Source organism: Anser cygnoides, chromosome 8 (genome assembly GCF_040182565.1).
Source record: "Anser cygnoides isolate HZ-2024a breed goose chromosome 8, Taihu_goose_T2T_genome, whole genome shotgun sequence".
In the NCBI taxonomy this organism is placed as follows: Eukaryota; Metazoa; Chordata; class Aves; order Anseriformes; family Anatidae; genus Anser; species Anser cygnoides.
The window spans coordinates 11,424,570-11,447,273 of record NC_089880.1 but is presented as its reverse complement, the minus strand read 5'-3'; the positions used below and the strand labels follow the sequence as shown (position 1 = coordinate 11,447,273).

Sequence of the window (22,704 nt, the reverse complement as noted above, 5' to 3'; positions counted from 1 at the left end):
GCGTGCCCAGGAGCTCGTGGAGATGATGCTTAGAGAGCCAGGGGTTACCGTGCCCCGGCGTGGGGATGGGCCGGGGGACCCGGGGGGGTGCTGTTAGCAGCCGCAAGCTGCATCCAAAAGAGGATGACAGATCGCTGCCTCCGGCTGTGGTTTCCCGTTAATTAATACCAGGTCTGCGCATTACCCGCTCACCCCACGGGATGAGTTGGGTCTGAAGCAGGGCGAGCAGCACCGGATCGCGCCGTTGCCAAATCACCCGGCTCGTGCAATATGGTGCGCATCTGGCCGCCCGCCAGCGGCGGGAGCACAAAGCAATGCCTGATTCAGCAAAAAGCCTCCCCGGCCCCTTCGGAGATCTCGTGAAGCAGCAGAGTTTCTCTCTCCTCGCCGTTGCTCTCAGGCCGGGACTGGGTGCCGTCAGATCGAATTAACCATCTCGGGGAGGCACGGCCACGGCCTCTCGTGTCAGCTTAAAGCCGTGGATGGGTCCAGAGTCCTCCTGACTCGCCGTCCGGGAACAGGCTTCGTTGCCTGGATCCATCTGCTGCCGAAGCCCGGCGGTCCCCGGCGGATCCAAGCGTGCTCCTGAGCCCCGAAACAGGGATGCTCGCTCATGCGTTGGCAAAAGGGCTCTAACAGTCAGCCAGGGGACTTGTAAAAACGCTACCATGGGGCCTCCTGTTTATTGCGCTCCCCGCGCTCTGCTCACACATTAAAAGGTGGTGCTTTTTTAGCTGCCAGTGCCGCTGCCTGGCGAATCCAGCTGGTTTTCCTTCCCCCTCTGAAATCACGACGTCTGCAGCCAGATGTGCCCTCACCGCACTGGCGTGGGGGGAATCCGGGGTGGTTGGGGAAATAAAACCACGCGGCACCGGCAGCGGGTCGGTTACTGATGAGCCGTCCAAGGCGCAGCGGAGAATCTGCATAAAATATTCCTCGTGGAGCTCGGGTAGCTGGTTCCAGCCCAGATAACAGGCTGACAGGCGCCGAGGAAGGATGCCTTTAACCTTCACAAAAGTGAGAGGACAGGAGAGAAATGAGCCAGGCAGCGGTGTCACGAAAATCACAGCCTCAGCGATTTGGATGCGTTTCGCTCTGCTGCAGAGTTTTGTGCGGCGGAGGGAAAATAAACAAAATGTTGGGAGGAAGCTGGCGGGCCAGGGGCATGGTTCTGCCGGGGCCGTAAACATCCCCGGCCCCCGTTGTGGAGAGCTTTGCTCCTGGTGGGCTTGGAGAGCTGGAGATGGCATTGCTGTGGGATGCCCCGTGGTGCACAGATGGGATTAGCAGGAGACCACGCAGCAGAGATTGAGCACCTTCTTCAGGTGCCGCTGCTCACTGGTGTGAGATTTAAATTTGGGAGGACAACCATTTCTATCATGAAAAGCATCTCTGGAGGCACAGGGGGGTCCATGCATTGGGTAGTGTGCTTATGGTTCAACTTGTGGCAGCTGCCCAGCCTGCTCTGGATATGTCCCCATGGGAAGAAGCGGTGACAACTCACCTGGTGCAAAGAGGCTGGAAGGGACTGGGAGCACGGTGGCACATCTCAGCCCGTCCTCCGCCCCACGAGCTGCTGTGCAGCTCCCCAGCCTGAACGCTGAATGATTTGGAGAAATAAAGCAATATTTTCAGCTCCGGTTTTCAGTGGGGCTTTTCCTGCAGAGCCTGGAGGGACGGCATCTGGATGCCCCTGGCCAAGGGGCTCCCCACCAGCACCAGGCAGCGCTTCAGGGACATCTTGTGACACTCGGCGAGACCAAAAAAAAAGGAGAGGAGGGGATCGGCTCTTCATCTGGGATGGAAATCGAGCTGGTGAAAGGATGGATGTTTTCTCTTTTGCCTTGAGGTTAGAAAACAGCAGGAAATCCTTGCTTGAAGAAAAGGCACATGGCCACCAGTGTGACTCGTGCAGTCTCTGCCTCCTTGAAGTCAGCCTGGAAACAGAGTTTTGCGGTGGGTAGAATTTCACAGACTTTCCATGGTTGCTGGCTGCAGCCTTTCTCGTGCCTGGTTTGCAGCTAGCGCTGCATTTTTGCCATATTTCTGCTAGCTTGGGGGGCTGCGTTCATGCAACGGGTATCACGTAGCTGGGTGAAGCAAACACTGCCTTGTCTCATGGATGCAGCTTTCCATGGGACGAGACTGCCTGTGCGGGTGGCTTGGGGAACGCACCCACATGGGGAAGGCTTGGCTTCAGCCTCAGCTTTTGTCCCAGCACCCGACCCCACAAAGTCTTTGCAAAGCGAGCGCACCCCGCGCCAAGGACCCCCCGCAGAACTAACTTTGCCTTTCTTGTTTATTAATAAGCATCTTTGCCGAGTAACCAAGATGTATTGAGCTGGGACTCCCCGAGTGCGAGCAGCCAGAGATAGCTTTGACTTTTCCTTTTTTTAATTTACCTTGTGGGGCTGTGGGAAATGAGCAATCCTTCTGGCTGTCAATATTGCCAGCGGCGCCGCCGCCCCGGGACCAGTGTCAGCCTCGCGCCCACCCGGAGCTGGCACAGCCGGCACGATGGGGACAGAGCCGTCGGGGCTCTTGCACCTCCCAGAAAAGGGCTTTTGCATCAGCTCTCCCCCCTTCCCACCTTGCCCGTGCAGATGTTTTCTTCTATTTCTTCTGCCCCGGCCCTTCTCTCTCCTTCCCCTTCCTTTGATGTGGGCTCAGCTACTTTGCAGGGTCTTTTTTGCATCTTGCAAAGGAAACCCTTGCTTTTGCAGCAAAGCAACACCCACAAAATGCTCCCGGGGCTAGGGGGCACCTGCTCTGACCCCCTCCTCTCCACCACCCATCATTTTCCCTCTCAGTAACAGCCAGGGCTCTCAGGGTGGTTTTTGGGGTCACCTCACCCCAATCAGGGGTGTTTTCTCCTATGCTTTCAGGTCAGGGGAGAAGCAACCTGGGCTTCCAGGTGGCCAGGGAGGGTAGGGCATCATCTGCACCCTAATTAAGTGCTAAGGAAGTGATGTGGTGCAGCTGAGTGCGGTGTGGCTGGGAACAAGGAGACGCGGAGGAGATAAAAGGGGCTGGAGGGGAGCTTCTGGAGTCCTTTTGGGGGCAGAGGTGGCAACCTGAGGATGGCAGAGCTATGAGGACGCCTCTCCTGCTTGTGGTCCCAAACTGTGAGTAGGGTGCTGGGGCCAGCGGGTGCTGCTTGGTTGTGGGGTTGTGGTTACTGGGTTGTTGGGGTGCTGCGTGGTTGTGGTGCAGCTTCCTATCTCTTTCCAATCCTCTGCTCTGCACCCAGCTGCAGGCAGCCACCCAGGCAAGCCTTGGTGCAGCTCCTGGGCACGGCCCAGGTGGCTTCGGGAGCATCCTCTGGTGGCCCCTCTGGGAAAAGAGAGCGTGTTTCGGGGTGTTGGGTAGCTCCTCGTGGCTCTGAGGCCACCACAGCCAGTGGGAGGCTCCCTCCTGGTGCCGTTCCTCTCTGATACTTCCCATTTATCCACGGTGAGATGCTTCAGACCCAAACCATCTTAAGCGACCTCCAAAAGACAGTGATAAGTACCTTCCCCCGTCATTACGGCTCCATTTCATCACGGCGCTGATAGCAATAATGGCGCTCGTAACCCCCATCATGTCCACTTAACGTGGGTCGTTTTCCGAAGTCGCTCGATGCCTCCTGACAGTCCGGCCGGGCGCTCCGCGGACATCGCTTAACCCCGGTGAGCCGGAGAGGAGCCCCGGCAGCCGAGAGGGGCCGGCACGGGGCGGGCAGGGGAAGGACATTGATTTTATGACAAGGGGCAAAGCCGGTGTCAGCGCGGGGACGTTTCAATTAGCGCTGGCGGGAGGGATCCTGGGCATGGCAGAGAAGCTGCGGCCGCTTCGCCTGTAATTTATCTTTTTTTAACCGCGGTGAAAAATGAACCCCAAATTAGAATCCCCATTAACAATTAGCATAATCAAAGGAGACACGTTATAATTTCAGCAGAAAGGCGCTCGGTGATGGCACGGCAGCCAGGGATAATGACAGCCGGCGAGCGGTGGATGGCCGCAGCGGTGCCGCCTGCGCTCGCGTGGCCCTGCCATTACCCTACCCGCACAGCACCCTTCCCTCGCAGCCTCTCTGCAGGCTGGAAATTGCCCCCGAGCTGCTCTCAGTGCCAGAAGCATCTCCCTGACTCGCTCCTGCTTTCTCTGTGCCCACATGCTGTCCCTCTGCCTGGGGACTGCAGGCTGGCACCTGGAAAGGGAAAAGCGCCTGCCCAAAAAGCAAAGTCGCTCCAGTTTTGGCAAAGGAGCAGCGAGCTCACTTTCAGGTTAGCTTATCTGAATAATCACACAAGCGGAGCTACCCCAGGGTGCCAGGGAAGATGCAGAAATGCATCGCATCTGCGTGCACCGTGGCATCAAAGCCAGAGCTCTCCGAAAGGAGGTCGGTCTGGCGCACCTTTGGGTGTGCAGGGGGTGGAGACGCGCTAAAAATGAACCGCTGCCGGAGTGACCCATTTGGTTTCAGAGCCAAAAGCTTGAGTTTTGAGGGCTTTTTTAGATCTGAGATCGCTTTGGATTACGGTTTACGTAAGACAATGCGAACCTTGAAAGTGCTCGGCTGGAAGCAGAGCTGTCAGTTCTGCGCCAAAGGAGCGCTTTGATCAGCGGGGAAGGAAGTTTTGAGCTTTTCTCCGCTGAGGATCTCGAACTTGCTGGGGAGGCTCCCTCCGAATCTGGAGCAGAGTCAGGCGAGCGGCTCCCTGTGCCTCCAGCTGCAGGGGGGAAAATGCAGGAGCTGCTGGCCTCTGCCCCTGAGCCTCCCCAAATCTGGGGGCTCCCTGCTGAGAAGTGGGGCTGGGAGCATCTTCCTTTCCCCCTGCGTAGTTTGCTCCTTTGGCAGCTGGATCACAGGTTGGGGGGAGCAGGGTGATGCCGGGGTGCCCTGTGCATGGACGCCAGGGAGTGGGGATGAATACCTGTGTCCTGATGTAAGATGTGGCTGGTGGCCCCGTGCACCACTGGCACCGCCGGATTGCTTTAGGGAGCCTGGAAAACAGAAGAAGTTTTGCTGCCAGGGGGCTGACGGGTTAAATTTGTGGGTCTGTCACCACTGGAGGGAGAAGGGAAAAAAAGAAGAGGTCTACAGATGGAATAAGACCCAAATCCATCTTTCTCGGGGGATTTCGCCATCCTCCTGGCCCAAACCGGGCTGGGAACGCGGCGCTGGGTGCCGGGAGCAGCTCGGGAAGGGGAGCGAGCACCGTGTGTTTGCAGGGGGGGCCGGGATGCTCCTGCTCGAGCAGCCTGCTCCCCGCGGAAGGCAGTTACTGGCAATTTACAGCGTGTGCAGGGAAGTCCCCGGAAGAGGCTTTAAGAGTCGTTGAGCCAACGTGCAACTATATATCAGTTAATGAAGTTTAATAGCACCGGATAAGAACTGCACTGCGGCTCTGGGATCCTCCTGCGAGCGCGGTTATGGGCTAAGAAGAGAGGCAGGGAAAGCAGTCCCTCGCTCCTGCCCATATGTTGTTCCCTCCGCGCTTCGCAACTCGGCTGCCTTTAATCGCAAGGCAGTCCCACAGAGGTGATAACGGGAGCTGGCTGGCATCTCGTCTGCTCCTGCCGCATCAGCAGGAAGAGTCTTGGGCACTTCAGCAGAGTGAGTCAGGCCTTTCCCAAATTAGCTCCAAAATGGGCTTTTTTTCAACAGGAAGGCCCAGGGTGGAGCTTGCTGCTCTTCTGCTTCATTCCTCTGAAGGTCTTTCAGATTTGGAGGAAAGGAGATTCTCTAAAAATCATTTTTCCTCCCTGAACGCACGTGCTCAGGACTGTACATCTCAGCTTCCCAGCCACAGGTTCGCTGATAGATTTTCACCAAATACTCCAATTTCCACACACACACACACACAAAAAAAAATCAAACTGATGGAAATGTGAGTCCTGGAACATCAGTAAACCTGGGGTTGATGACGTAGGGGGAATGGGAGAGAAGGCAAACTGCAGAAGTGTTCCTCGGATGGCAAATCCTTTTCCTAGCTGCTGTCCTGGGTCTGTACCCCATTGCCCTGCCCATCAGATGCCACTCAGGATGCTTAAAATTTGGCAAAAGGGCTCCTGAGGCACGGGGGACAGCAGAGCTGTGCAGGAGAGAGTGTGTGTGCATCCCTTCCGCTCCTGCAGCCTCCAGGGATGTCTCCTCCATCACTTATCGTGGTGACACACCCCACATTTACGCTCTTGTCCTTCTGCTTAGCATGGTGCTGGGCTTGTGGGTCCCAAAAGTGGCTTGGGGTGGAGCAGGGAAGAGTAAATCCTCCGGCTGGTGCCTGAGTAGTGACTTACCCTATTTGTGCAGCAACAAGCCTCCTGCTCCTGGCCACCCGAGCCTCGTGCCCTTATGGAGGTGGACCTGCTAGGTACGTGGCAGCTCCTTGGGGAACACCGGGCACCCCTGGGGCACCTCTGGCTGCGGTGTGGAAGGGCTTCGCAGCCTCTCGTGCGAGTCCCTATTTCCCTGTGGTGATGGGAAGGCCAGCGGCAGTCTTGGGGAAATCTTGACCCAGTTTTCTTGCCAGCGCCCGGAGGCAGCGTGTTTCAGGAGCGCCGCTGTGCCTCTGCCAAGCTCTGCTGGCGCTGGCAGGCGGCCGGCTCAGGGAAGCGCTGCGGGAATTTGTCCCGGGGAGGGCATCGCCTCTCCCTGCCTGGCCTCGGCTTTGGGAGGACGGAGCCCTTCTTAGGAGAAAGGCAACCTGAAATGCCCCTGTTAGGCTGTGGAAACTGGGGAGCAGCTGGTAACATGCTGGTACGGGAAGGGGACATGCTCTTGGGCACCCTCCAAGTTTGAATATCCCAAATAAATCCTACCTGACCCCATCCCTCTCCCGTTCTGCCCCTCCCTCTCCTTTCCCATTGCCAGCTTCCAGTAACCCGGGCCCAATAATTTGGTTGTAATAAAATGTGACTGCTGGGGCTATTTTTACGGAGCTGGCATTCATTTGCATGCCGGCTCCGTGTGGGGCCCCAGGCGATCTCTTTTCCTCTCCCTCCCCGCGCTCCCCCCACTTCCTCCACCCCGCTGGCATGGCTCTGATCAGAAGTGACAACAGAAACACAGCCGTATTTCCCGGAGATTTACCGAGTTAGATGATGAAAGCTCGGAGGAGCGGCAACAACGGGAAGGGGGACTCGAAGGGGAGCGGGGAGGAGGGGGGAAGTTCCTAAACTGATCATTTTCAAATGTCAGCTCCGCTCCCAGGGGCTCTCGGGGCGAAGCCGCTGTTCGTGGGAGCACTGTGGGACCGTCGAGGTGGGGATGGAGGAGGCCAGCTCCTCGTGCATCCCACCCCCGAGGGCTGCTCCGTGGGGTTTTGTCCTCCACCGGGTGCTGAGGCTGCCACCCACACCCTCGTGCCCCTCTGCCTCTGGGCGCAGCATCCCCCGAGCAGGATGGAGGGGAAGGGACGGGGTCCAGCTCCCTGCTGGCACCTCTCCTCCCACCCCACAGGTGCCAGCGATGCCATCGGGCTGTCCCAGCACTGGTGGGGATGAGCAGGACCCTCCTGTGCGGCGGGGTGCGTGGTCACCCCGTCCTCCCTGCCGTCCTCGCCCTCCCTCCCCTTTCTCTCTCTCCGTCCTCTCCGCAGCGCCGCTGTCAAGCCGCTTGATCACCTGCCAGCCCGTATTGATTTTTGCTTCCCAATCTCCAAGCTGGATGGAAGGAAAAGATTAAAAACAGTTTGTCAGTTTGAAGTTGAATAAGAATTCAGTGCGAGGGACATCTTGGGGGCTTGGGGGGGAAGAAGGGGTCAAGGCCAAGGGACGGCGCTGGGGGGAGTGTAACCCTCCTGCACCTTCCACCCTGGTGACGCTCCGTGGTGGCTGGATCCGGCACACCCACTGCGTGCTGATGGACCCCCAGGTGCCAGCAGGGTGCTGCCTTCACCCTTTTGGGCTGGGCATCCCGTGGAGGGTCCCCGATGTCCCCTTTTGGGGTGCCCTGGCTGCCTCTCACTGCCCGCCAGCGGTGCCCGGCCCCGGTGCTCCCGTCCCCACGTGTCCCCGCCGCCGGTGCCATTAGTATTCATGTGGTGGGGCTCCTGCTGTCCTTGTCAAGACTGAGTGGGCAGGCTAAGGAAATTTGCCCTTCAAAAAATGAGAATCATTTGAGTCAGGGAAGCTCTTCCCTCGTGCGTGTGGTTTCCTTGCCAGCCCGGGGGATGACGGATGGGTCGCAGTGATCCCTGCGCGGCAATAAGGGACCGTCGGGTTGCGATTCGGTCGTGGTGCTGGGTGCGAGCAGGAGCACAGATGAGGCTTGTGTGTGGTCTAGAGGCATGGTTGCGGTAATTTTGGGGTGTGTGACTGGGTGCTGGCCTGGGGTGCAACGCTATGTCGTGCCATGGGATGCTCAGATGCAAGAGCGGGTCTTGCAGTTGGTTCCTGCATGCCTGAGGTGCTGGCACAGCTGGGTTCGGGGGCAAGGTCCCCGGCTGATCCCCATGAGGTCGTGAGTCTCTGTCCTCCTGTGGGTGAGGCCTTCTCCTCCCTGCTCCCGTAAGGGAGGACAACAGAGCTACGGGCTCCCCTTCCTGCCGCGCTCATTGCTCGCTGGTACCCAGTCAGGATCTGCTGAGATAGGTTTGTCTATGTAAAGAAAAATCGGGTGGCTGTACTCCCATTTATATCCACAGGTGTATTTCCCTACCTCAGCAATAGATGGTTACGTCCTCGGCCAGGGTAAGCCAGCAGAGCTCCTTCAGGGTCGGCAGCGCTGCGCTGGCTCGCGTCCAGAGGCGAGGACCTGCTCCTCCCAAGAACCAGAGCCGGGCACGTGGCTGGGAGGCCGAGGAGGAAAGCGAGGTGGCCTCGCGCGTGCGGGGCCTGGGAGGTCTGCGCTGCAGCGCCTGCCTCCGTCCTGGTGCCACGGGCATGGCGTTTCCGCGTCCTCCCCGCTGTGCCTGCTGGAGGACCTCCGTGTCCCGGTGGGCCGGGAGGGAGCAGCACCCCTGCGGGAGGTGGGGTGGCTGCGGCAGCACTGCTGCATGGATGGCGGAGGGAAGGGAGGCAGAGCCTCAGCTCCTGGCGTTGGTGCGGGGCAGCAGGCTGCTTTGCTTGGCCCCGTGCCTGCATCCACATCGCAGCCCCGGGGGGGAAGGTACCGCGGTGCAACGCTGCGTCGGGGAGGTCGATTTGTGCCCCCCCTGCTGCTGGGGACCCCTTGGTCCTGCACCCCCGTGGGGTGGGAGCCGTGGAGCAAGTCGAGCACGAGAGGCTTGCAGGGAAAGGTCATGGAGAGTTTTAGGTGGAAATGTCACTGCTGCTCCGTCAAAGGGGTAACGGAGCCGAGGCGTGGGGACCTGGTCTTATAGGAGTTTCACTCAAACGTGTGGCTGGTGCATGGGTGCTGCAGGGCCACCTCACCCCCTGCCCGTAGGAGGTGCTGCTGCTGGTTCCACCAGCCCCAAACCTGGTGGGGATTTGGGCACCTCCTGAGCAAAGGGGGACCCCGTGGACACCATACCAGTCGGGCACGTGCCTGGCTGTGAAAGGCCAGCTTTTCCCCCCAGACCTGATGGCCAGGCTGTGGAGCTGCCCCCCTGTGCTGGCCAGCTCCGGAGCTGCCTCTGACTTCTCCCCAGCCTTAATTACTGAATTTCCATATCATCAATTCCCCGCGAGTCAGCACTTGACAGGGAAGGCTGTGGCTACTGTCCTTGCTGCTGCCATCAGAGAGCACCAGCTCTGTCCAGGGGACAGCTCTCCAAACGTTATTTTTATCTCTGTCTCATAAAGTCTGTTCTGTATAAATATATTTTAATTAATTAATAAATGGGACGTAATGAATCCTGGCAGGGTGACATTTGAGCAGAAAGCGAGGCTTTAACAGATCCTGACATGTGTTAGCTGGGAAAACACAGCACAGCCGCGTGTGCACCACACACACGCGCGTTCCTTTGCTCGTCAGGACTGTTACAGGTTGCAGAGGGCCCCCCCTTTTTTTTTTTTGAGGCAGGGGCAGTGAGAGCTGTGTGCAGCAAATGGGGGTGTGGAATAATCATATAGGTGGGCCTCTGGGTCACCTCTGTCCTGCGATGAGGAGGAGGAGGGAGTGGGTCGCTCCCTCTCAGCCTGGTGAGGTGTCTCCCAACAATAGGGTTTGCTGGAAATTTGCTGCCCAGTGCGCTCTGGGTGCCCCTGGTCCCGTGGGTCTGCTGCTGCACGGGGGGCTCGGGTCAGGGACAATGTCTGGGGCGTGAGCCTCAGGCTCCTGCTAGCTCGTGGTCGGTCTCAGCCAGAAAGGCAGCCTCGTGGTGGTGTGTTTGTCTGGGCTGGTGGTGACACTGCGTCCCTAAATGTATTCATGTGAAAAGTGTTGTTTTAAGGAGTTTTGCTCCTTTGCACGCCAGTTCTGTGGGTCAAATCCAGAGCAGTGGTGTTATGAGCTGTGAGTGCTCCTTTCTGGTGGAGATTGCTGCTGCCTTAGGTCAAAACCACCTCTTGATACGGCCTTGGGTGCTGCGAGGGCTGGTGTTTGGTGATTTCCAGGTGGTGGTAGCTGCTTTCTATGGGTCTGCTCACAGGGGGGATGAAGCAGGGGTCTCTGCTCTTTCTGATGCGCCCAAGAGGTGGAGGTGCATCCATGCAGTGGGCCTGTGGTGGGCCTGGGGGCCCAAAGGAGCGAGGAAGGTGCTGTGACTGGCTACGGTGGTTTCTGACCTGACTTTGGTCCTGATGGGGAGAACATCTCAAGAGGTCCTTGTGGTTGTGGAAAGCAGTCCAAGAGCTGGAACCTGGTGGGATGAAACGGAGTAGTGAAAACTTCACCTGTTTCCTTCCAGTACCATCTGAAGGTTGCCCTTTGTGCGTGTAGCCAGCTGTAGGCCTGCTCTTCTGCAGCAGGGGTCCAGGGTTTGGTCCAGATGTGTCCTCCTCCTTCCCAAAGCCCATCGCTAGTCGTGTGTCAGGGTCTCGGTATATAAACCTGGAGGGTGAGTAGGGTGAGTGTCCAGCCCCAAACCTTACAAGTGATCTTCTCCATTCCCAAGTCCGGGAATGTGACCCCATGGCTCTGCCGTGCTGCGGCCCCAGGAGCTGGTCACGGATTTGTTATTAATCCCAGCCACACGTGCCTGAGACCACAACGCCGCAGCTACATCTGTCAGTGCGTGTGAGGGGTGAGTCATGCAGGGTGGAAGCACTGCCCGAAGACCTATAAGCCTGACAGAGCCTTCCTCCGCTGCAAACAGCCTCCCGAGCCCTTGGCAGACCTGCCTCTTCCCGCAGATGCCCTCGGTTACTGCCTGGGATGGTGCCCGCTGGCTTTTCTTCCCTCTGCCAAAGCCCACTGGCTACCAGGGCCCCCAGTGGGGTCTGCTCAGATCTTCCCCTTCGAGATCTTACCCTTCAGCTTCGTGAATCTGCTCCGTGGTGCAGGATCCCAGCTTTGTGCCCGCATCCTGACCTGCCTGCAGGGAATCTGGGGAGAACAGGGGAGGAAAGGACATAGCCAGGACGCTTTGACCCACTACGGTTGTGTGTGTATACATAAATGTTTTGCTTTTAGGGCTTGATCAAATAGGAAGGATGTGCTGTTTGCTGTCGAGCTCCAGTTGTGAGCTTTGGCTGCTGGAACAATGCAGGGAACAGATTCGAGGCTGGTGTCCGTGTGGGAGGGGTGGGTGGCTGGGGATTTCAGCGTTTTCCTCCATGGAACGGGTCAGTGTTCCTCCCCTGTCCCTTGAGCAGCGAATAATATAGTGGTTGGCTCTGCTTCGCCCAGCAGGGTTATTGTCATCCTTGCTAAAGTTTGACATTTTACACTTTAACTAAGCGCAGCCTTAGGCAAAAAGCTGCTAAGAGACAGATTTCCTTATTAAAAGAAGATGTCACCAAAAGAGCAAGTCAACAAATACGCCACTGCCCAGAAACAGCCAGGGGAGCAGGGGGAGGCGAGGTGGGGACGTGGGGTGCCTTCGCCGCCGGGGTGTGCACGCAGCACCCATGGCAGCGGGGCTTTGGGGAGCCATCCCTGCTGCTGGCTGCCAGCTGCGGGGTGTTTGGGTGTCTGCGCGGAGGATTTCTGCGTCTGAAAACATTTTCAAGGGTTTTTCCTCAATATTGCGATCGCAAAATGCTAGACACAGAGGGCTGCAGGCAACTGCTCTTTTTTTCTTTTTCTTTTTTTTTAATCGTAGCGTGCCTGGTGATGTGCCTTTTCCCTGTGCTGCTGACAATGGGTTTTTGCTCCCCTTTATGGAGTTTAAGTGTAATACACTTAATGGCAGTTAGTGATGTCAGTGCTCTTTGGTATAGCAAATCTCTGGTGTGAGATAATCTTAGTTAATGATCAGCATAAAACAGATAGAGGTCAGTATTTTAGCGTGGCTATAAATCCCCCGTTTACCGCGATAGAGGTGGAAGGAGGCGATCCCATTAACCTTTCTGCTGTACTGATAGGGTGTGCGTCCCTCCACGGTCAGCCGGGGCGGAGGAGCATCCTTCGGCTCCCGGTCACCCCTGAGGCTCAGCTGGGGCTCCCTGGCTGCACCCTGCTGCTGCCAAACCCGGGCACCACGGGGAAGCCAAAGCCCCTGGGGCAGCTCCGAGCCGTGCACCAGATCACCAGTGGCTGGGTGGGTTTTGGGGAGGCAGCCCTGGGTTGCACCAGCTGGGAGTGTGCCGCGACGGCGTGGATGCTCTGATCCTGTAGTGGGGAGAGAGGTGGTGTGGAAGGGGGAAAAATAAAGTCAGTGGAGCATTGTGGTTAAGAATCAAACAATGTAAAAGTCAGGGAATAAAACATTTAAAGCTCCTACCGGAGCATTAAATGGGTGAAGGCTGTACTTGGGTAGCACTAGCCCTTTCCTCGAGGTGGTTTCATGGTTTGGCGATGCCTTCGGCACGAAACTTGCCACGGGGCTGCCGGGCTCGGGTTGGTTTGGGATGTGAAGGATTTGGGCAGAATGGCTCAGCTGATGCTGAGGATGAGAAGGGGAAAATTGGGCAGCAATATAAAAAAGCTGCTGTCTTTTGGTGCAGAAATATCTGCAGTGTCTGAGCTGGATTTGACATTTCATAGAGGTCCTGGCCTCAGGGAAGGGCATTTTTCTGAAAACCCCTCAAGATTTGGTCTGAAAAGGCTCGTGTGTGCTGCGTTGGAAGCGTTTTGGCAGGCAGCAGTGAAAGAAAAGCATCCTGGAGCAGCCCATGTGCCTTCAACACACCCAGCCTGTGGGGCTGAACGTAGGCACCTGGGGAGGTTCGGCGAGGCCTCTTGCCCCTGGGATGGTTTCTCAACCGCACTTTTTAGCAGAAATCAGCAGGGCGGTGGTACACGGTGCGTCTCCGGAGGGGCTGCTCTGCTTCAGAAGAGCGTCCGTGCTCCCAGAGCCACCACGGGGTCAACAGGGAGGGTTTGGGGGAGCAACAGGTCCCCTGGAGCAGTGTCCTCTGGCAGAGCCTCCCTGCCTCCTCAGCCCTCTGTTCTCCTTCCAGCACCACTAACAGTGGGGATTTGTCTTGCAACACGTCTCGGAGACCCGGGGCTTCGCTGCCATTCAGGCCACACCTCGTCCCCGATGTCCTTGATTAGTTGCCTCGGTTGTAGGGTCGCACTAATTCGATCAGCGTTAGAAATCAGTGTGGAGCCGGAACCTTTTTCCCTGTCTTTCAACTGAATGGATAGAGAGGGCAGGAATAAAGGCTCCCTCGGGTTCTGGTTCATATGTCACCATGAAGTGCACTAATGAATCACTGGTCCCAAAGCACATTTGTGGCTTGTTACTAGCAGATAATCCTGCGCTGTGACCCAATTGCTACTTGGCTGCCCAAGAGGAGATCTTCCTCCAAGGCCCCGAGGAGCAAAGACAGGCTGGGCTGGAAGTCGCCGTCAGCTCTGGAGCTGAAGTGATGCGTTCATTAGGGAGCTTTTTTCATGGCTAGCATTTGCTTTTTTTCCAACAGAGAAAGCTTGGAAAAACAGCCCCAAAAACTCGCTACCATGTTGCCCTGCTGCTGGAGGACAACCCCTCCAGCTTTTTGCTGGATGCCTCGTGCCTTTGGTCCCCCAGGTAAAGGCTCTGCAGGGCGAGCAAGTCCTCCAGCCTCCGGAAGGCCACTTGTTGGGGACTCCTCCGCTAAACCCAGAGGAGATGAAGGTGTGCAATGCCGAGATTTGCTAGACGGTGGGATAAGTGAATATTTTCTTCTCTAAGAAGCGTCTTTATGAGCATTTTCTCTGCACACAGCTGCTCGGTGAAGGGACTGTGCGGGTCAGGGAAGTCATCGGGAGTCAGCAAATACGAGCGCCCCTTATTTATTGGGAAGTTTATTTGCGCATTAAATTTCCACTGACGAGGGTTTCATTAGGCCCACAAGGCTGGTATAACGGGGAGCTGGAGGAGTGCTTTCTGCAGCTCCAGAGCTAATTTCTTGCTCTGGTTTTTGGATTTCTTGTTGCTCGCGCGCTGGGGCTGCCGAGCGCACTGAGAGCAGCCTGTATTCAAGTCAGATTTTTTTTTTATTTCCTGCATTTGAGCAGGCCAGAATTTATATTGCTCAGGTCTCCTTAAATTAGTCCGAGAGGATTTCATTTTACAGGCCTGCTTGACTGGGATCCTTTTGGCACGATGGTCTCAGCTTTGTATACAACTGAGATTCATATTTTATGTGTGTATAAAAATCCCAGCCATGAATCTGGCGGCTTAAAACTTCACCTTCATTCTTTACAGCTCAATTCAGAGCGCTCTGCACGCCTCCAGCCGCTGGGTCTTGCAGGCGGCTGAGCTGAGGAAGAGGGCAGGAAATGGGGGAGATGGATCCGAGGGACCCCCTGGCTCTCCTTGTCCACAAAGAGTCCTTGAGAGAGCCCTGGAAGCCTGCAGTGGCAGCAGGTCTCCAGTTCATTACGATGCCTTCACCCAGGGCAAATCCTAATTCTGAACTGAGACTTGGGAGAGGTTCCTGGGATTTAGGGGTTCAGCAGCAAGCGAAGGCTCTGGGCAGCTGGGCTCCTGTGTGTCTGTTCCGGGTTACTGCGGACAAATCCATCTATGAGAGAGAAATGCAGGTTAAAATATTGGTGGGAAGTGTATTCAGAGGGGGCTGCTGGGCCCAGTTGCGTGCTGCACAAGGCTTCACCTTCATCTGCACGTGGGACTGGTCCTCTGCTCACCTGCAGGAGGAGATCTGTGGGCTTTTACCTCTGTACAACCACCCGTCCCCTTCCAAAACACTGTGCCACAGCGAGGTGTGAAAGAAATAAGCTGTGCCCTCGTAGGGAACTCATGAAGAACTTCTGGAGCTGCTCTTCTACATTGGTACTTGTAGCAAAGGGCTTTGATTGACCTGTTGATTGAAGGTGGGTGTAGGCGGTGCAGCAACGTGGATATCGGTCTGCAGGTGCCAAATTCAGGCCTGGGTCAGTTTGAACGACCTGCTTGGGAACAAAGAGGTTCTCTGCCATGGAGGGCTGGAAGATGAAGGTGTAGAGGATGTAGATGCGCTCCTGATTGCGTGGATCCACGTGGAGGGTGTCTCCAGCTCCCCCCAGCGTGAGCACCATGGTGGGGCCAGACCAGGCTGGCAGTCCACCTCTGGACTTAGGTGGCCAAATGGATGGGGAGCACCAGTGTGCCAGGTGTGAGAATGCCCATATTGCTTCTGCATGCAGACAGAAAGGATCCTGCAGGGTCTCGTGTGATAGAGATGCTCTGGGTCTGCCCCTGTATGGGATAATAGGGTGCTGTGGCAGTTCGCTGCACAGCTCTCGCTGCTAGGACCAGCGGAGATGTCCTCAGCAGTCGTTTTCCTAGAGGCTTTCTTCTTGGCTGAGACTTCCAGCAGGGTTCAGTGGAATAACATTTTGAAGAAGAAAGAATTTAAGAATATGGATGCACAAATGTTGGGTTTTACTCCAGGCTTCTTGGCAATACCTGCTCCACATTTGGTTGGCAAGCGTGCCCAGTGCAGCACTGTCTTGCAGAGCTAGCGCAGCTTGGCTCACTACGTGTGAATCCCCCCAGGCTCACGTCAGCCTCAGCAGATTCAACCTGGTCCTGAGAGAACCACAAAGGAAACTTGAAGGAGAGTTGAAAAGTGATGGGGAACAGGTCCCTGGCTTTGTACTGCTTGGCCATAGCAGGAGCATCGCTGCTGTGCGCTCTGCAGTGTGAATCTGAAGCACATCCAGCCCCGTGCGCTCCCTCCCCAGCCCATGTTTGGCTTTCCAGTGGTTGGGTTTTATCGAGCAGTTCTTTATTGGATTTATCATGCCAGTTGTTAAAGCTTCCAGCTGCTTAAATTTACTTTCTTGTTTTCTCATTTTCTCATCTGTCTTTTCTGTGTTCTTTACAACAAAATCCACACGGCCCTCTATATCATTAACTCCACGGGCGAGTTAATCAAATTTACTGTCAGGCACAGCTATAGCTGTTGGAATGTTTCTAATTTCTTTGGAGGGGGATATTGGGCTCATGAAGGATCAGTCGGTGCCTCCATTTCTGCTGGCTTCTCTGTAACTTGCCCTGCAGTTGCTGCAATTCCCCAGCGAGCTCAGGCGCTCCGGTTCCCACCAGCGTCTCATTCCTCCATGCTGCTGGCTTGGTCTGAATCTTTGAGCTGGGAGCACTTCTGTGCTGCATGGTCCTCTCCTTGGGTTATCAGAGGGCTGCCCAAACTCACACAGGGGCATTGGGATGTTCTGCCTTCTGCAGGACGTCCTTTGGGTGTAGAAAGAGGTTCTCAAGCCCTCGTGCCAGGCTGGTATTCTCCGTGCTCAGGTTGCATGGGGAGCGTCGCTGAATAATCCCCACGGTGTCCTTGGGAAGAGGGCCACATCGCTGCCTTTGTGGATGCATGGCAATAAAGACATTTATGGGCTCTCCAGCCGTGTTTATAGGTCACAGTGGGATCCGGAGGCGGAACGGAGACTTGAGAGTCACGGGCGCCCGGCTGCTGCCTGCCTGCTCGCTGTTTGCTGCCCTCAGCCTCCAAAGGCGCCTCCTGGAGCAAGGACTTTGCTCGTTGCATCTCTGTTGAGGTCGTGGGCTTGTCACAAGTGAGGGCAGCCACCAGTGTGCCGTGGCCTCTAAGGAGAGCGTGGTTTGTCCATGGGGTGGCTGTAGCACCCTGGTATCACCAGGGGTCCGGGACCAAGCCCCGAGCAAGGTGCTGGGGTGGAGAGGGCTGCAGGGTGCCCTGGGGGTGGCATCTCTGTCCTGCGGGGGTTTTGGAGATGTGGCCTCGTGTGTGCAGGGGGTGGCCCGAGTGCCCTCTGGATCTGGGCACGGTGAGCAAGTGTGGAAACACACCACCATGTGTGCACGCACCAGGCGTGAGCCCCCATGTCTCAGCACGTCTCGTGCACGTATACAAACGCCACGAGTGTGCACGGCTGGGGTGCGAGGCTGTGCCTCCAAATAACCCTGCCCGTACGAGGGGTGGTGGGGAAGGGAGGAGCGGAGGAGGGCTGGGAGAGGGGCAGAGGAGGGCTGGGAGCAGGTGAAGGAACGGGAGGACGGAGGGAGGGGGAGCGAGGGAGGAGGGATGGGAGAGAAGTAAACAGGGCTGAAATTGCAGGTAAAAATAAAGCCGAAGAAGCCCAGGTGGAATTCATGCAAAGTCTCCTCATCAACACTGCGACTCCCTCCTGTCACGGGAACTGTCATCCGGGCTCGGCTCGTAATGAAAGGGAAAATATTTTATTCAGATTTATTAATTTGAAAATGAAGCCCGCCTGTCGAGAGGGGGACAGTTCTTCTCAATCTGTCATCGTTGAACCACACGCTCCTGACACCGGGATTCATTTGTCTTGTCGGCTCTGACAGTCGGATTCTCCCAGAGCTGTTCCTGGTGGATCGCCCTGGGATTTTAAACCGGATGAAACACATTCCGACAAGGAACAGCCTCTTTATTAATGCAAATTACACGAGGAGGCGAGAGCATGAGGGAGGGGGAGAGGGAGGGAGGGTGACGCCAGCAGCCGCGCTGGTTCCTCTCCCCGTATCGCTCGTTTGTTATTTACATTTATTCGCCTGTTTTCGGGTTTAATAAAAGGAGACCGGGCTTTTCGGTGACGTTTATGGACGGAAGGTTTAAAAAAAAAAAAAAAACAACAAAGGCACCATCACCACAAGTGTATGCAAAAATACATACCCATAAATATATATATATATAGTATGTGAGCCAGCCCAGCTTGTGCTCGTGCGCAGGGAAAGGATGCTTGGCCCAAGACGAGGAGGTGCCTTCGGTGGCTGGCGCCGTCCCCCCGAGGTCCCCTTAGCTCGTCAGCATGGCATAAAACAAATGCCAGAGCCGGGAGTGCGGGGAGCCGGGATGTATGTGTCTAATGATGTCTCCGCAGTCTATAGGATGAATATTTAATAGCGCTTGTCAGCAAGATCTTATAGAGGGATTTCTTGCCTAAAATGCTCGTTAGCTCGTGTGATTTCCTCGGCGTTGGTGTTTATGGTGGCATCTGGCTGGTTTGTTGCCGTCCCCTGTGTTTGTCTCCCTAGGGTCCTTGTCCCCAGCCCCTAGGGCACGCACATCCCTGCCTTAGGGTCACCTTGCGGGTCCTGCGGCACAGCGGGGGGCTCAGAGCCTCGCCCCCAACTCCCACACCCTGCAAAACCTCTTCTGGAGAGACGTTCAGGCTTAGTTTGGAGGCTGCAAGTGATGGAGAATCTACCACGTCGTTAGGCAAATTGTTCTGCTGGTTAATTAGCTTCGCTGTTAATATGCTTGGAGCGATGAGAGCAGTAATTCACCTTAGGAAAAGGGATGTGCGGGGAGGGCTTGGAGAGGTGTGAAGGAAGGGGATGGAAACTCAGAGAAGGGACTCAGAACAGATATTTCTCTATGAATCTGTGATTTGTGAGAGAAGGAGAGAAGAGGAGAACATTTGGGAAGGACCAATGTTATTTTTGAATTTGGGTTGAGTTTTTTGCAGATACTATTTTTATGATGGAAACCTAAAGGGTGGAAATGCCAAAATGTATTCTGGTGACATCTCCGAAATGTACCCTTCAACTTTTCATCCCCAAATGGCAATTTTTTACATTTAAAAGAAAAATCTGGATTGAATGGAGGGTTTGACCCAGATTTATCTTTCCTACCTGGAATAAAGAACCAGACCTGTGTGTAGTTTGCTCTGAAGGTGCGTGTGTCCCACCTTTGTTCCCCCGAGACCCGGCATCAGACAGGTGGAGGAGCCCAACCTGCCTGCTGGCCAGGCGAGGGGAGGAGATCTGCACCCACCTCGGGGTCTCCTGCTGGTTTTAAATGGGTGCTGTCAGCTTCAACCTTCCCCAAACGTTTTCTTAGAGCTGGATGGCTCTTTTCAGCTTGCCTGCCCCTTGCTTGGGGTCAGGCAGGTGCCCAGCTGAAGAGGAACCTGTAGCAAAGACAGCATTAGCTCTTCCAAGCTAATTTGCTCCTTTTCCAGATGGACCCATACAGCCTATGAGAGCAGTCCTGGTGTTAACCCTCCATGTGTGGGTGGCTGTGCAAAGTGAGACCTTGCTATCATGGGGGCTCCTCAGGGCCGCCCCTTGGCCATGCTTTGCCATGACCCCAAGGTCCAGAAACCACCAGGATGCACTCGGCGAGGTGCCCCCAGGGCTGCTGGCTTGCAAGGCTGGAGAAAGTCATGGAGGGGCGGTGTTTCTGCCACCGGGAGAGGTGATGGGGACGTGGTCCTGAGCATGGGACCGATGGACAGCCCTGGGAGCACCTTGAGGAGCCACCTGGAGCCACCTCTAGATACTGATTTCAAGGAGCTTCCCACCTGGTCTGCGGGGACTGTCTGCAAAATCCCTTCTGTCCTTGAATTCCTATTTCCTTGCAGAGCCTGTGGCTAGGGCTCAGTCCTGGCGTAATAGGCATCTGCTTGCTGTAATCTCACCGCCCCTCCCCAAACCTACTTATAAAATAATGCACCTTGCGCCAATTTTATCTGTGACATTGCATTAAAAAAAAAAATCCATTAAAAGAAATAAAAGCAGGTGCAGCTCGGTGCTGCAAACACTCCTTCACTCTCATTCTCTCCCCTTCGTTCCCGCTCTCCTTCACTCCCGGTGTTTGCTAGTTTGTATGATTAATTTTATCAATTTTCCTGACCTGCTTTGCCACTGAAATAAATATGACAGCTGCAGTGCTGCCTCAATTCGTTCTCTTGCCAAGTGAGCTGCTGAGATGTGTTTTCTTGTTGATCGCAGACTTTGGTAAATATCAAGTAAATAGACTGAAGAGGATTCATTTCAGCAGCTCGGATTGTCAGGACTTCAGCCCGAGAGCACATCCTTCAACGGGGAGACAAAGGGAGGAGGAAGGCTCCCGTCCCTCCCCAAAAAAGCAATCAGGAAATTCTCAGCGTGTCGGGCTGGTCCGTAATGAGCAGTGACAGCAGGCGGCTGGGTGGAGACCCCGAAAGTCATGGGGGGGATGAAGCGAGCCCCGTGGAGCCGTGGTGTGCGTGGGTCAGGGTGGCAGCGGAGCTCGGGGTGCGGTGTGTTGGCCTCCTGGTGCTGGACAGCCAGCCCCTAGGGACACCCCTGCGGCAGAGCTGCCTGCAGACCTCTTGCTAGGGAGCTGGTGCCTAAATGCCTGAATTTTCAGCTCTGCGTCTTGATGAAATTCAGCCGAGAGCGAGCTGAAGGCCTCCCACCCTGCACGGCGTCTCTCCAGGAGATGATCTGCTCCGGGAGGGCTGCTGGAGCACAGCTCTGGGAATTTAACGTGCTGGGAGGGAAGTTCCTGTGTTAGCATCTCTCCCGTCCGGCCTATTTGGGTCTTGGCTGCTGTGGCAGAGGTGAAAAGAGGAATGGGCTGAAATATCATTGCTCGGTGTTGGTCTTCTTGACATCTCTAACAGCAGCATCTCAGCGGTGGTTCTTGTCCAGGGTCCCCTGCTGGGTGCCTTTGGGCACCTCTCAGGCATGTTTGGGCATCCCCCTGCTTACCCCAAAGGAGACAGGAGCTGGCATCCAGCAGCTGCACCTCCGTTACGCTGTGGCTGTGATTTTTTTGGGTAAGGGTCCCCTGGGAGTTTTGTGGTCTAATTGCTGATAAATATTTGCTGGTGCTCCTGCTCCCCCTAAGTGGCCAGCGGCAATTACCGGGTGCACAGCCCCACGGCTGAGCCCTCCTCTCACCGCAGATCGCAGCCGAGCTGTCTGTGCTCAGGCCTTCAGCCGGCACGTACAGGCAGGTGGAGAGAGGCAAAAATAGAAGCTTCCAGCCTCCGAAAGCAAGCGGAGGATTTGTAAACGTGACCCAGATAAACACGACGCGGGATGGCTTCCTTGAGTCAGCACAGAGCCTAAAATAGTGCCTGGTGCGACCTCCTCCGTCCCGCTGCGTCTGGAGCCTGAAAATGCCACCCGCAGAGGTTGGGTGGCTGCTTGGTAGAGCTGCCCAGTGGATGGGAACAAGGCGACGTGGTATTTCCAACAAACGCTTGGTTCCTCGGCATGCCTCGAGATGGCCAGCAGCCCGGCCGTGTTGACTGTTTTTCTATTTTTTTAACCGATGCAGCTCACCTTGGTCCAGCAAGGAGCGCGCGCAGCAGCTGCCTGTCATCAATTCAGATACCTCCCTCCCCTCATTTCAAGGACTTGTGAGAGCAAGAGGCTTGTGGCTACAGAGATTTACACCCCCTCGGCAAGGGTTAACCTCATCTCGCCGCCACTATTGTCTCAGGACAAGTTGTCAGTCTGTGAGAACGTGCCGTAATGGATTTGAAGTGGATTGCTCAGCCCACGGAGAGGGTGATGCTGTATTTATTGAATAGACATTAAAAAGAACATTTCTCAATTTCTCAGCACTGAACTCGAGGTCAATGGATCTTTTTGGCACTGACATGCTGAGTCAACTCCTAGCTTAAAGCTTTTAGAAGGACTGGGGTTAGATGAAAGGATTAGACGCCGTCTTTAACGTTTCCCTGGCAAAATTGTTGGCTCCTAAATCATTTATGTTGCTTTGCACTGCTTTGCTTGGCCTCTCCCTTGTTACCTTGGGGGAAGTTACCTTTTTTTTTTTTTTTGGATTAAAATGACACAAGTTGATTATTTCCATCGTGCTGCCCCAAGTTGAGGTGGGTCCAAAAGCGTGTTGGGCACCTAATGCCTCTGGAGCACCGAAAACCCCATGTCTTGGGGGATTTGGCCCTGCAGGGAGAGGTGGTGCCACGGCTCCCAGCAGATCCCGAGGGGCAGGAGGCTCGCTGCGTGCTGGCGAGCTCCTTGTGGTTTTTAATAATGACTGAGCCATTGATTACAGCAGCCCTGGTGGGGTCGTGGTCAGCCAGGAGCTGGTGTCCTGGGGAGCAGCGGCATGGATCCATCCCTGGGTATTGCTCAGGGCATCGTTGGGATTTGTGCCACCGCTCGGAGTGGTGCTGGCCTCCTCGGTGTCACGCTCGTTGCCACCGTTCCCTTTGGTTCCTGGCAATTTTGTTAAGGTACATTAGTGTCACGCTGAGAGCGGAGCTGTAGCATGCTGGACAAGGCTTGGATGAGCCTGAGAGCCTGAGGAAAGGCATTTTGGGGACCACGAGGAGTGGTGAGCGGTGAGAAAATGCTGCCGTGCTCACGCTGCACGTCCCTGGGGAACCGCAACATCTCTGCTCCCCGTCCTCAGCCCCCTCTCGCAGCCAGCACCTACCTGCAAAGGGCCCGCGGTGCCAGGGCTTCTGGTAGCAGTGCAACAAATAAAATGCAATCCGCCTGTATCATAAAGTCCAATAAAAATGAAACTGAACATCCA

The 22,704-nt window shown here is 55.7% G+C and overlaps 1 protein-coding gene across 3 annotated transcripts in view; it reads left to right on the top strand.

The window, feature by feature from the left end:
- The window catches only part of LOC106047788 (uncharacterized), a 136,513-nt gene extending 113,809 nt beyond the window's left edge, over nucleotides 1-22,704 (top strand). For all 3 annotated transcript variants that reach the window (XR_010833126.1, XM_067001327.1, XM_067001326.1), the window contains one exon: nucleotides 1-22,704. This exon is cut by the window's left edge and continues 6,013 nt beyond it. The gene's annotated coding sequence lies outside the window, so the exon portion shown is untranslated.